The sequence below is a fragment of the Artemia sp. Qi Xiang Cuo genome, chromosome 19 (genome assembly GCF_049724085.1).
Source record: "Artemia sp. Qi Xiang Cuo chromosome 19, ASM4972408v1, whole genome shotgun sequence".
Lineage (NCBI taxonomy): Eukaryota > Metazoa > Arthropoda > Branchiopoda > Anostraca > Artemiidae > Artemia > Artemia sp. Qi Xiang Cuo.
This window is the reverse complement of record NC_142812.1, coordinates 8,498,886-8,512,876: the sequence shown is the minus strand read 5'-3', so window position 1 is coordinate 8,512,876 and position 13,991 is coordinate 8,498,886. Positions and strand designations below refer to the sequence as shown.

Genomic DNA, 13,991 nt, shown 5'->3' with positions numbered 1-13,991 from the left:
ATATGTATTCCTCCACTGATTACATTTATCATAATGACAATTGGAGCATAGGTGGACTCTAGGATGAGAGTCACACACCTCTTCAAGACAGGAATTACAACCTTTAATTTGTACAGCATGTCCTTTATGCAATTTACACGGGTTGCATAATCTACACTTTTCATCATACTCATCAATCATTGTGCAATTCTCACGTGATGATGACCAGCTGCCCTGTGAGTATATACATAACGGACATGTATTGAACATTTTGTTATGTGTTGACACTCTCACTACAACAATGAAACTAACCTAGCAACAAAAAAAATTGTCTGAGATAGAGAGAGAGAGGAGTAAATCATCCTTGAGCACAATCTTTCTCATGAAAAAAGTCTTAAATTTCAAAGCTAATGTTTAAAAGCATATCCACAATTTCATTTTGCCGTCACGTGATCAATATATCAATAAATTGTGTAAATGCATTTGAACCACGACGTAAAAGCGTCATACAATAGTCTAATGATGGAGAATTAGTTTTCATTATATCGACAAGCATTCCCCGAGAAAATATCTTCCTTTGAATAGACAACTCTAGAAAATCATCATCTAGAATCAAATGTTTTTCCATAAGAACCAGATTCCTTATGATTTAATCTTTCTCAAATATATCCATTTTTTAGAGTCCTAACTCTCTCACAACCAACTCCAGACTGATCAGAATTTCTTTTTGTACTCTAAAAAATATATACTAGTCTATTATAGAAAGAAAAAAATACCATTGATTTAGAAAAAATTTTATGGAACATAATTACAATAATAATATTCTCTGATGCATTTTGTTCTCATCAATATATTTCGATAGGACATCTAATGCTGACCAAAATTTATTTATATGGAGAATATTCACTTTTCCAGCAAAACATACCTGCTCCTCCTGCTTAAACTTGCTTAATGATCTCACGTTTCTAGCATACATACTGTCCCATTCAAGGCATAGTCTACACCCAGCGGTTATTTCCACAGCTACATTGGTTACTCGTATATCATTGCTGCTGTTGCTGTCGGTTCCATCATTAATCTCCAATAATGTAAAGGCACCACTCATTTTTTCTCAACTAATATCCTGTCAAAAAAAGTATTCTCTCTCTGAATTCTAGTCTCTTACTAATATTAACTAGCGTAAAAACTCCTTATTATATCTGAATCGAAGTACTATTGAAGCTACCCTATATAAACTAACCGATGCTCTCTCTCCGTCTGACCCCAAAAAAATGGGCGTTACCTTATAAACACGTCTGTTAAGGCATGTACCGTTCGTAGTAATAGGTGACTGACCCTGGTAAGTCATATTACGCAGTCACTCGTCGGATCTATTAATGCTTTACTACTTTAGTTATGTGACTAAAAACTTCAAAATTTGTAAAATGAACATCAAAAGAATCAGCTATTTATGCGAATTCCAAATATATAAAATTCGTTAAATTTAATCATAACCATCAAATGCTACGATCTCAATGAAAATCTCAAGCAATCTCAATGAAATTAACACAATTAGATTCAGCATATAAGGAAGGAATTTTGTGTTTTTTACCAGAAGAAAGGTCACGGTTTTTTTTTTTTTTTGTTTTTTTTTTCATGGTGACCGCATTGAACCAGTGGCTCTAGAGTACCGGGAGAATGGATCACTTGAATAAAAATCAAAAGTTTTAAGGCTTCTTTTAAGTGACCAAAATATTGGAGGGCAACAAGCCCCCTCCCACGCCCCCTTTTTGTTAAGAAATCGGATAAAAGTTTTGAGATATCCAGGTTGTTCAGAATAGTTTAAAGGTCCAAAAACTATGACTTTGGGAGTGACATGACCCCTAGCAGCCCCTGGGGAAAGGGTTGTAAGTTATGAAATTTACCCATTGTTTACATACAGTGTTTGTTATTGAAAAATGTACAATTTCCAGAGTTGGATTTTCGGAGGAGGATTTTCAACGGGCAGAATTTTCCTTGGAGAGGAAAGTTTCTGTGGAACCTTTTCCAGGGTAAATTTCACACGGGGGAGGGGAATGAAATGTCCTCGCATGATTGGAAACCGACCAGAAATCAAATAAGAAAAACAAGTTTTTTTCAGCTGAAAGTAAGGAGCAACATTATAACTTCAAATGACCAGAATTTTTTTTCGTACATGAGGGGGGGGGCTCTCCTTCTAGAGTCCTTGCTCGTTGAGCAGAAGTTTGGCTTTTTGTCTCAACTTTTTAAGAAAGACTGCTTAAACACAAGGGCCGTCGAATTTGAATAAGGATATATTTTTAAAGAACTTTCAGACTTTAGCATAGCGTTAGCGTTCTATGCTTGTAGTATCAAACAGTTCGTTGTAACGAACTGTAAGGAGCGACCCTGCTCAATAGTAACTGAAACTCTAAAAAACGGAATTTTGATACCAATAGATACATCAAAAGAATGGGATTTTTATGCTGATTTAAAATATGTAAGTTTCATCAAGTTTTGTAGTACTTATAAAAAGCTAAAAGTCTGTAGAAATTTGCCTTATTTTCGAAAAAAGGAGGAAACACCGCCTAAAAGTCATGGAACTTTGATGAAAATCACACCGTCAGATTCAGCGCATCAGAGAACCTTACAATAGAGATTTCAAGCTCCTAACTTCAAAAATGTGCAATTTTGTATTTTTTCCCAGAAGAAAGATCACGGATGTGTGTTTGTGTTGTTTTTTCCCCAGGGGTGATCATATCGAACCAGTGCTCCTATAATATTGCGGGAGGGCTCATTCGAACTGGAATTAAAAGTTCTAGTGCCATTTTTAAGTGACCAAAAAATGGAGGGCAACTAGGCCCGCTCCCATACTCGTTTTTTCCCAAAGTCACCCGATCAAAATTTCGAGATAGCTAGTTTGTTCAGCATGGTCGAAAAATACAAAAACTATGTCTTTGAGGATGACTTGATCCCTCACAGTCCCCGGGGGAAGTTCTACAAGCTATGAACATTGCCCAATGTTTACATATTGGCTATTGGGAAGTATACAAAAGTTTCCAGGGGGATTTTTTCTGGTAGTTGGGGGGGGGGGTGTTGGGGGTTACTTGGGAAGATCTTTCCGTAGAGAAAGTTTTCATGGGGGAAGGGACATTGCTGTGAAGGGGGCTCCGGATTTCCCATCATTATTTAAAAAAAAAACGATCAGAAATTAAATAATAAAAAAACAATGTTTTCAACTGAAAGTAAGGAGCAACATCAAAATTTAAAACGAACAGAAATTAATACGTATATGATCGGGTTTGCCCCCTAGTCATTGCCTCGCTTTTTACGCCAAAGTTTTAATTGTACTTTCACCAGAGATATTTATTCTAATTAACGGCCTTTGTGATTAAGGGGTCATTCTTAAAGAATTAGAACAAAATTTGAAATTTAGCGTAAAGAGCGAGGTATTGACTAGGGGGTGAACCCCCTAATTTATGTAATAAAAATATAAGAATATAGAAGTTCGTTACGTAAGTTAATTTCTAAGTTACGTCAGAACAAATTTCGAGAAAGCCAATTAGCCAAAAAAAAGTAAAATTAATATGCAAATTTCGTTTTAATTATTTATGTACGGTGAGCCAAAATCAAAACTGGATTAATTGAAAAACGTTAAGAAATTAAATAAAAAAACAAGTTTTTTTTAACTGAAAGTAAGTAGCGATATTAAAAGTTAAAACGAAGAGAAATTATTCCGTATATGAAAGGGGCTGTCCCCCCTCAACGCATCGCATTTTACGCTAAAGTTTGACTCTGTCTCACAACTTTAGTTTTTAAAACAATAAAGAACTGTAGCGTAAAGAGCGAGGCGTTGACGAGGGGGCAGACCGTCTCATATACGGAATAATTTCTGTTCGTTTTAAGTTTTAATGTCGCTCCTAACTTTCATTTTTAAAAAAAACTTGTTTTTTTTATTTTATCTAAAATATAGTGACCATGATAAAAAAAATCAGAACAATATTAATCATATTGAAAGGTAAAATAAAGGTAAAGAATGTTAACTGTTTTTTGTTTGCAATGAGCTAGCCAACTATTTTCAATCATTAATCTAAATAGAAAGCACTTCCTTTATACCCTTGATAATATATATATATATATATATATATATATATATATATATATATATATATATATATATATATATATATATATATATATATATATATATATATATATATATATATATATATATATATATATATATATATATATATATATATATATATATATATATATATATATATATATATATATATATATATATATATATATATATATATATATATATATATATATATATATATATATATATATATATATATATATATATATATATATATATATATATATATATACAAAAATATTGGGGGGAATTTTCTGCGCGGGAAATTTCCCACAGGGAGATTTTCAGTGGGGAGGAAATTTTGGGGTGAGTTTATCAGGGGAAATTTTTACACGGGGGGAGATGGGCTGTAAGCTATCCAATTCGCTTATTGTTTACATATATTATTTGCTATTCAAAATTGTTGGGGTTGGACTATGGAAGGGGGAATTTTCTGTAAAAAATTCTCAACGGAGGAGGGATTCCCGGTAAGATTTGAAAAAAGATAAGAAATTTAAAAAAAATTAGGGGGGAGGGGGCTTAAGTGGTTATACATTTTTCATGGGCGAATTTTCCGTGGGAAGAACTTCTTAAAGTTTGAATTTTTGGTTTAATTCCTTAAGAACGACTCCTGAAACACAAAGGTCGTTAATAAGAAGTTTTTTTTTAAGGACAAGATTTTTTTGCGTAATGAACAAAGGTTGAGGAGGAGAAAGTATCTTTCGTGCTCGGAATAATTTATGTTTGTTTTAATAGTGCTCCTTACTTCCAGTTGAAAAACGTGTTTTTAAATTTAATTACCTGGATGTGATGAAGTAAAAATTTCATTATTATAGCGTTTAGTTCAGAAGATAGACACAGGTACGTACTCGGGAAGGGGCCTCGGGGCTCTCCCCCTCCCAAATCCTAGAACTCTGGGTTATTCGTATTTCAACTGTCAATAAAATTGTTATTTTTTAATTATTGCTTCCTCACCCAAAAAAGAATCCTTTATACGTAACCAACTTGACTGTTACCGAGGAGCCCTATGACCAGGGTTGCAACCCGGTGGAAAAAAATCACTAGACTTTAGTGATTTTTTGGTTGATTTAGTGATTTTCTTCAATATTATAGCGATCTATGTTTTGATTTGGTAAGTTTTTTATGCAACCCTGTTTTTTTTCAACCTTTTTTTTTTTCAACCCTGCTTATGACTACCCTTCAAAGTTTTGTGTTTGAAGAATAGCGTGAAAAGGCCTCCGTATCTCAAGATGTATAGATGCATAAAGCTTATGCATCTAAAGCACAGGCAATGTAATTATCACTAGATATAGGGATAAATCACAAGGGGTGGCAACCCTGCTTATGACTAACGTTCCAAGTTTTGTGTTTGAAGAGTAACGTGAAAAGACCTCCGTACCTCAAGATGCACAGATGCATAAGCATAAAGGGTAAATTTTTGGCAGTTCATATTATTGACTTACAAATAAAGTGAACATACCACTCGATGTCATTTTATGCTCTTTACGAATATAATAATTTCTTCTATCGGAAATTCAAATTTGCCCACCACTACCCTCCTAATTTTCAAATATATACCCTGAATTGGAATATACCATGAATCGTCGACGGCAAAGTTCCGAATCGCAAAATTCAGCGCTATTTTTGTTGACGGCATTCGAAAAACTTGAAAGGGTAGGAAATCGTTTTATATTAGGCTTGCTCAATAAATGAGGTCTGAATTGTTATAAATAAGTGTTTTTGGAAAATATTACTCTTGTACAACTTATTTATAAACTAGTGATATGTTTTTAACCACTTTTCAATAACTTAACTAGTGCTGCTAACTTCTTTGTGTGGTTACAATTCCGGGCATATATTGGCACATTAGGAGGTGGGTAAATTTGGATTTCCAATTGAATCGATTATTATATTCGTAAAGAGCAAAAAAAGGCATCGAGTTGTATGTTCACTTTATTCCAAAGATAATAATATGGACTGCCAAAAATTTACCGCATGAAGTTTATGCATCTAATCCATAGGCAATATAAAAATCGCTGGAAATAGGGATAAATCATTAGGGATGGCAACCCTGCTTGTGACTACCCTATCAAGTTTGGTATTTGAAGAGTAATGCGAAGAACCCTTCGTACCTCAAGATGCAGATTTATAACTAAACTTGGGTAGCATAAAAGTATTTCTTACTTGTGAATGTGAACGCTCTATTAGTAGCAATCCAACGTTTTAGATGTAGTTAGTAGTTATACAACAATTATGAAATACTTACTATTTTTCTTATTAACATTCTTCAACACTCCTATTTACTTCAGATTGTTACAAAATAAAAAGTACAGAACTTGCTGGCAGAAGAGCTTGTTTTAAAATCTACGGTATCAAAACCCGCTTATTACGTCACTAATAGACCTGGTATGAAAATACCCATCCGTATGTTATCTGGGTTCGTTATTATGAAGTTTTAGCTTATTATCTCACAACTATCGTTTTGTCAGTTTTTTGTTGTTAAAAAAAGAAAAAATATATAATATGTAAATTGGATATAAATCTACGTGTACAATCTAGCTTAAACATTTTAGTTAAAAATGTTGAAACCAGAATTTCAGAGTTTTTTTTATTCCGAGATAAGTAATTTTTGCTGAAGTTAAATAACAAAAACTATAGTTTAAATTAAAAAAAATGTTTTATTTAAAATTTTGAGCTACATTAATTCCATTAACGCAGTACACCTAATTAAAGAATCATCTAGGCTAAGGAAAAAAAGATTAAAAAAAATATGCTATTCCGAATTAACAACATAACGAAATTTTTGCCAGAGTGGTGTTTCCACCTTTCACTGGTCTTATGATTGAACTTCGAAAAAAATCCCTTGGCAAGGAACGAGGCCCTAGACCATGCAGGTGCAGAGTAATTTATTTCAAGGAAATATCTGCCCGGGGGGGGCAACTTTTATTTTTGAAAGAAGTCCTAATTTGGAAACACCAAATAAGCTATTGATATGAATATATTATGTAGGGATCTCTAAGTCGTAAAGACGCTTAAATTCCTTTGGACTACGGGCCCGAAATACGAACGTGATTGTAGTACGGCCACACAATAGATTTCAAAGGTAAGGTGCTATTTACTTTTTGACGGTCAAGAAATTCAGCATTGCCAGGGGCTAGTTGGTTGGCAATTCTAAAAATTTAAGCATCAAAATCTGGCTGAATCTAATTTGGGAGAATAAGTTTATTTTAAATTTAGATCTAATCTCAAATTTAATTGATGGGTGCAAATAAAGCCAAATTGACTTCCGATCTGGAGCAGGCACAAGGTATTTGATAGAAAGGGTGGGATATTTGAAGGGGGTAAGCTCGTCCCCTCTGTAAGAGGAGGAAGAAGTAGACCCCGAAGCCGCGCCGAAAAGTCGGCGGCGTGCCGCCGAGCTTGCATCAGCACGCTGACGCCACCGCGGATTCTATCGGCGGCGGCGTCACTAATACGCCGCCATTTTTTTTTTTGTTTTTTTCTCTCTTTTTTTGTTATCGATATCGACCTCCGGGCTTCAACCGTCATCCCGCCTAATCTGTTTCTTAAAGATAAATACTGTCATCTTGGGCTCGCCATGTATATCGGTTCATAGGAAGGAGAAGAAGAAATTTTTCTTGAAACAAAAATTCTACCTTCCACTTTAAAATTCTGTTCATTTTTCTTTCTGATTTTTCGGATGAAAAGAGGTAGGTAAAAGAGCATTAGGCAATTCAGGATGTTGTCATAGGCAGTGCCATCGAGCTGTCTAAGTAAAGAACAATATTGGCACAATGTATTTTTTTTTTTTTTCGATACCAGGACAATTCGTATTGAAGGAGTTATCGTAGAAACTTCAAAAATGGCTCATTCGATTGGAAATTGGAATAACTAGTGCCCTTTTTAATAGTTGAAAGTGATTAGAAGGCATCTAATACCCCTTCCACACCCACAGTTTCCCCAAGCACATCCAATCAAAATTTTAAGATAGACATTTTGTTCAGAGTAACTGATTTCCAGAGAAAAAATATGTTTTTTGAGGAGGTTACTCCCCCACAAACCTTAGGGCGAGGGTTTTGTAGTTATGCCCAGGAGTTATATAAGAACGATGTTGGCACAATGTATTATTTATTATTTTTTCCTTTAGACCAGGGCACTTCATATCGAAGAAGTTGTCGTAGAAACTTCGAAAAGGGCTCATTCAATTAGAGATTGGAGTGGCGTGTGCCCTTTTTAATAGTCGAAAATGATTTGAAGGCAACTAACACCCCATCCACGCCCACCAATTCCCGAAACACAAACAATAAAAATTTTGAGATAGCCATTTTGTTTAACGTAGTTGAAAGTTCTGGAAATTAGGTCTTAGAGGATGACAACCAGCCTCACGGCCCTTAGGGTAAGGGTTGTTGTTTATGCCCGGGTGGCATATACGGTGTTTATAGAAAGCGTTGTCGTAGAAACTCAAAAAGGGATCATTAGTTTGGAAATCGAAGTGCCTAGTGCCCTTTTTAATAATCGAAAGTGATTGGAAGGCTTGACATTTTTATGGTAGAGATCGATGTGGGTATAATGTATCATTTTTGTTGTTGTTGTTGTTGTTTAGACCAGGGCACTTCGTATCGAAGGAGTTGTCGTAGGAACTTCGAAAAGGGCTCATTCGATTGAAAATATAAAGGGCTGATGTCATTTTTAATTGTCGACAGTGATTGGAGGAAAACTAATCCCCCACCCACGCCCACCCTTCCATTTGCCTTTATGTTTAAAAAGTAAATGTTGCCTTAAGATTAAATCAAAATGCACTGTGTTTATGCCTATTCCCAATAAGGCATCTCAGCAGTATCACAAGAACGACTGAGGGTATTATGTTCAAACTTTCAGGGCTTCTTCTGCTCTTAAAATTTGACCAAATGAAAATAGCGTATGTGTGTCCAAGCTATCAAAGAAAGTAAACAAATTTTTTATGCGAATGTTATCAAGTTTTCCATTTTAGGTCAACTAGAGGAGGTATGAAACTAAATTAAACACTACTATTTGTGCCCAGATTTTTATGAGGGTCTATGTTGTTAAATTTTGCTGAAAATTGTTTTCCAGCATACAAATAGCAGGCCAAACTATAAATTCTTAAAAAAACGAAAAGATTTAAAGTATTATTTTCTTTTTCCCTGAAAAGACTATGTCAATATAAAACGAACAGAAATTAATTTAAAAAACTGTTTCCAAAAAATAAGTGTTTTCAAAGAAAAGTAAAGAACTCCATTAAACCAAAAATGAGCGAAAATACAATCAAATAATCTAAAAAGCGTGAAACTACCACAATTTAGCATTGATAAATAAATGAAACCCAAAACGAACAGAAATTAGAATAAATAACCGAGTCAAACTCAAAACAAGCAGAAATTAACATAAGTTGGGCTCAAAACCCCCTATGCCTTCCCAAGGCCAGAACATAATTTGTACTATACTGACAAAAATACAAATGAATGTGCATTGTCAGTTTAATATACATATATTGATACTTAGCAGCCAAAATGTTAATATTATTTTATTAAAGTTGTGAAAGTGAGAACGTTTGTATTTTTTTCTTTATAGTGCAAATTTTGTCCTGGCCTGGGGACGGGATAGGGGTTTTGAGCCCAACTTATGCTAATTTCTGCTCGTTTTGAGTTTGACTCAGTTATTTATTGTTATTTTTGTTCGTTTTGGGTTTCATTTATTTATCGATGATGATTTGCGGTAGTTTCCCGCTTAGTAGATTATCTAGAGCTAGTATAGAAATATATCTATAGTAATGAATTACATTTTTTTGCACAGTTAGCAGAGCACACTTAAGTTGAAGTAGCCTTAAACTTTGACTTGAAACGTTATAACTTGACCACTTCTTTCACAAAGGATTCGGAGGGTTATTCCGTGTTGATAAGAAAAGAGGGTCAAGGTGCAGTTTAGTTCCTCCTGTAGTGTAGGGCGCAGGAGCCCTATGGTGAAGGTGCAGGTTTGTTCTCCTTTATAAAACAACTTATTTCAGCAGATACAAAGAAGAAGCCCATTTGCGGCATTCTGTGGGACCCCAAGGTCCAATACTAGTATCAGATCCCGCGAGTGGCAGTTTACGCTCGTCAAGTTCTGGCTGTACCAGCCACATGTGCCCCAGCTAAACGGCTTTTTAGCACGACAGGACTGATTGTGACTGCTAAAAGATCAACGGCTCCAGCCAGAGTGAACAAACTCACTTTTGTTACATCAATTGTAACTGAAGTGATGTAACCGCTGATTTAAAATTGTTGGTGTTGTTAAGCCATGGTATCTGATTTGTATACAGTGTTTTTTTACAGGGTTGATTTGGTGCTTCCTGACATTCTTCAAAGTAGAAACCTAACAATAACAATTGAACTTTGTGTGTATGTAGGCAAGGCCGTATCCAGGATTATTTTTCAGAGGGGGTTTTACACAAAAAAAAACTCAAAAACACATAAAGAATCTGTCTTTATTCATTTTTGTTACGTTTTTACGAGTTGAAAAAACATTTGGGGGGAGGATCAAACCCCATAACCCCTCCTCTGGTTACGGTCTGTATGTAGGTAAATGCTTGGAAAGAAAAAGCTTATGCGTTTAGGTTACCTTGTCTTGTATAGACTGCATTTTTTGTCACATCTAAGGGTCCAGAGGGACAAAACAAGTTTTATTGATTTCCTTTGTACATTAAAGCAATGAACTATTATTTGGTGTTGTTGTTGTTGAAGTCCTGGCCATATTGAAGTTTGACCTTTTGGGATCATCCCTCCTACTAGTTCATACGTAAGGGCTCGCTACGTTGTTTTACCTGATGTGGTATGTTATAACGGGTCTACCTTGACATTGCCGAAGTTCTCCGTCCATCTTTTTCGTGGTCTGCTTCATGGACGAAGGCCACGAAGAGATCCTCCAAGGGTGATTTTCGGGAGGTGGTTCGGTTCCATTCTCATGACATGGTCGAGCCAGCGTAGTTGCTGTTTCTTAATGTTGCTGAGAAGGGTTTCAGGGGACTGGGGTTTTCATTTGTGATGTGGTCAGTGTCATGGGCGTAAGCAGCATCTTGTGTAGGGGGGGCAGCCGCTTCTGTGATGGAGGGGGGAGGGATCTTACTAATACTTCCCGTGGTTCTTTGAATATAGGTCTTTAGAAACTAGTCATTCTATATTTCACTAAGACTCGGCCTTTAACATTTTCCATGTTCTACTTTTCCTGCAACAGTTTATTATAAGAGAGCCACTATCCTACTTCCAATTTACAGAAAACCTAAATACCACAAAAGCGATTTGACACAAATCACATTATGGTTAGATTACAGCTTCTTCTAAGAATTCAACTCAAAAGTTTACAGTTGGGCAAAATTAAATACTAAAATTGGTACAGGGGAGACCGGCCCACGTCTAGCCAAAGCAAACAGTTTCAATACAAAAACCTATAGGGCTTCTGGTGGATTATAAACGCTCTGACAGTTTGCAGTGTATTTTTTTAAAAAGTCTGACCTTAATTAATACGTTTACCAAAAATTTCAGATTGGATCCGGTTTTATGGCGATTAACACCGGAATTTTTTTCAAGTTTTTTTGAAAGCCTACACCTAATTACGAATACCAGAAAACTCATGTTGTAAACTAAGATTATATCCTTCTATCATTTTCCTGTTTTTGGCAGCTTCTAAGACGTGCCATCTTCACCAGATTGCTGTTAGTATTTTTTCATCCTGTGGGATAGTGAACTCCAATGTTCGGCCACAATACCCAGGGTAAATTCGGCATGCCTTACCAAGGTGTCCAAAAGTGGGCTATGCTTTTAAAAGCTGTATAAACAGCATATTTAAAGGTTGAAGGCAAGCTTAATACCCAAAACTGTGTTATTTCTGGCGTTGTTTAATCCTGTCAGATCAGTAGGTGAACTGAAGTTCCTTTTTTTCTGTTAAATTTCATTCAAGATAAAATGATTAAAAGTAAAACAGAAGAGAAAAGAAAGAAAGGTGGCTGTGATCCAGAAGAAAATAAAATAGCAGTTTTTTCTGTCTTATTCTACAGGAAGTCAGTTGGATTCTATGGAAGTACCATGGGTGTCCCTAGAGGAACGCTGCAAGACTGCATAAAAAAAAGTTGAGAAGCTGAATATGCCTCTAAAAAGTCTGGACCTGAATTTTCTTACACCCTGTTACAACCCATGATCAATATTTACAGAGGAACAAGCAAAAAGACTAAAAACTTACTTGAAAACGATAGCTTACATGCTTTCGACTGTATTCCCCTAGAAGCGTGTAAATTTGCATACACTTATACCATTATTAAGAGCATAAAAGTACCGGATAACGGAACTGCAAAGGTAGTGGAAACAGTGGAGGAATTACAGGTAAAGATTGGTACCGTGGTTTTATGGATTGACTTAAAACTCTATCAGTAAGAACGTCAATAAGTACAAGCCTATGAAGGACAACTGCTTTCAACTGTCATAGTGTAGGAGCTTTCTTTAACAACCTGGATTGAGGCCTATATAAACACATGTTCAGACCACAAGACATTGGAAGTTTTTGACGAATCAGGTCGGAAAAAATCCACAAGCCTGGTAAAATCATTGCACAGCGAGGCCAGAAGTAAATAGGGAAGGTCACGTCAGCAGAAAGATGTCAGTTGACCACGATTTGTGCTGGTGTTAATGTGTTGGGAACACAGTCCCTCCTCTACTTATTTCCCCACAAAAACAGTGTCCGGAAATTTTACTCAGGGGAGCTTTACCAGGAACCATCATGATCAACTCAGAAAATACTTCTGGCTGGATGACTGCCTCTCATTCTTTGCTTTACTTGCAGCATTTTATCAATCAACTCAAACCCAAAAAATTAACAGGAAAAATATGAAAAACTCAGACGTGCTCACTGACACCCCTATGAAAGAGTGCATTACTGCTAGGATAAAAGCTGTATTTGCCAAAAAGCCCTAGTCCTGGAACGGAAGAAAGTCAGACAAGTGAAAAGACTGAAAAGCAAAAGGCGTGTCTCTGGCAACAAGAGTTACAGTTAGAGTGACGATTCTGACGTAGATGATCCTGGATACAACAACTCTTCAGACCCCAGCATAGACATTGAAGACAAGCCCCCTAACAGCAACTTCTAATTTGATATTGAGAAAGTCATATATATGTATATATATATATATATATATATATATATCGGACCGAAAATTAATATTGAAGATCGAAACGTAAATGTTGATATTGCAAACGATATTTGGAAATTTCTGTTTATTTCCAGCTTTTTTAACCATCTACCAGGTAACATCCAACAAAAAATTCCAACATACGAAAAGTTCTCGCTAATATCTATCGTAAATTTGAAGTTTTAGGGGGGGCAGCTGTCCCCCTGCCCCTCCCCCTTCCCTACGCCCATGGTCAGTGTATTTGATTCTAATAATGTGACGGATGCCTCTCATCTTCAAAGATAGAAGTTTTCTTTTGTCTTCGATTTTCAGTGTTCATGTTTTGCATCATAACTGTGGGAATTATTAAGCTGTTGAATTGAGCCGTTTTGAGTTGATTTGATAGATAAACTCAGATAAAATACTTTTCCAAAGGTTGGCTAGTCTTTTGAAGCCAGAGCTAGCAATTTTAAGTCAACGGTTTACGTTAGAGCTAAAGAAATTGTGAGAGGACAGTAGGCTATCAAGGCGCAGGAAGTGGTTAACCCTATCTACCTGTCTCCCGCCTATAGTGATAGTGGCTGGGTTGTCTAGCTACTGTCTCGTATTTACAATGACTTTGGTCTTGCCGACATTGATCTTCTTCCCGAACAACCTATTGACATTGTAGAGTTTATTAGCTTGTACCTGTAATTCTTGTAATGAATTGGCTAGCTTATCAATATAATCAGTGTAGGCAAG

At 35.8% G+C, this 13,991-nt stretch overlaps 1 long non-coding RNA gene across 1 annotated transcript in view; it reads right to left on the bottom strand.

Annotated features, from left to right (window-relative positions):
* LOC148940463 (uncharacterized) overlaps positions 1–6,473 on the bottom strand; it is a 60,330-nt gene extending 53,857 nt beyond the window's left edge. The window contains exon 1 of the long non-coding RNA XR_016143333.1: positions 6,366–6,473. This is a non-coding gene — a long non-coding RNA (uncharacterized LOC148940463). The remainder of the gene's footprint in view (positions 1–6,365) is intronic.
* Positions 6,474–13,991: the final 7,518 nt, after the last annotated feature.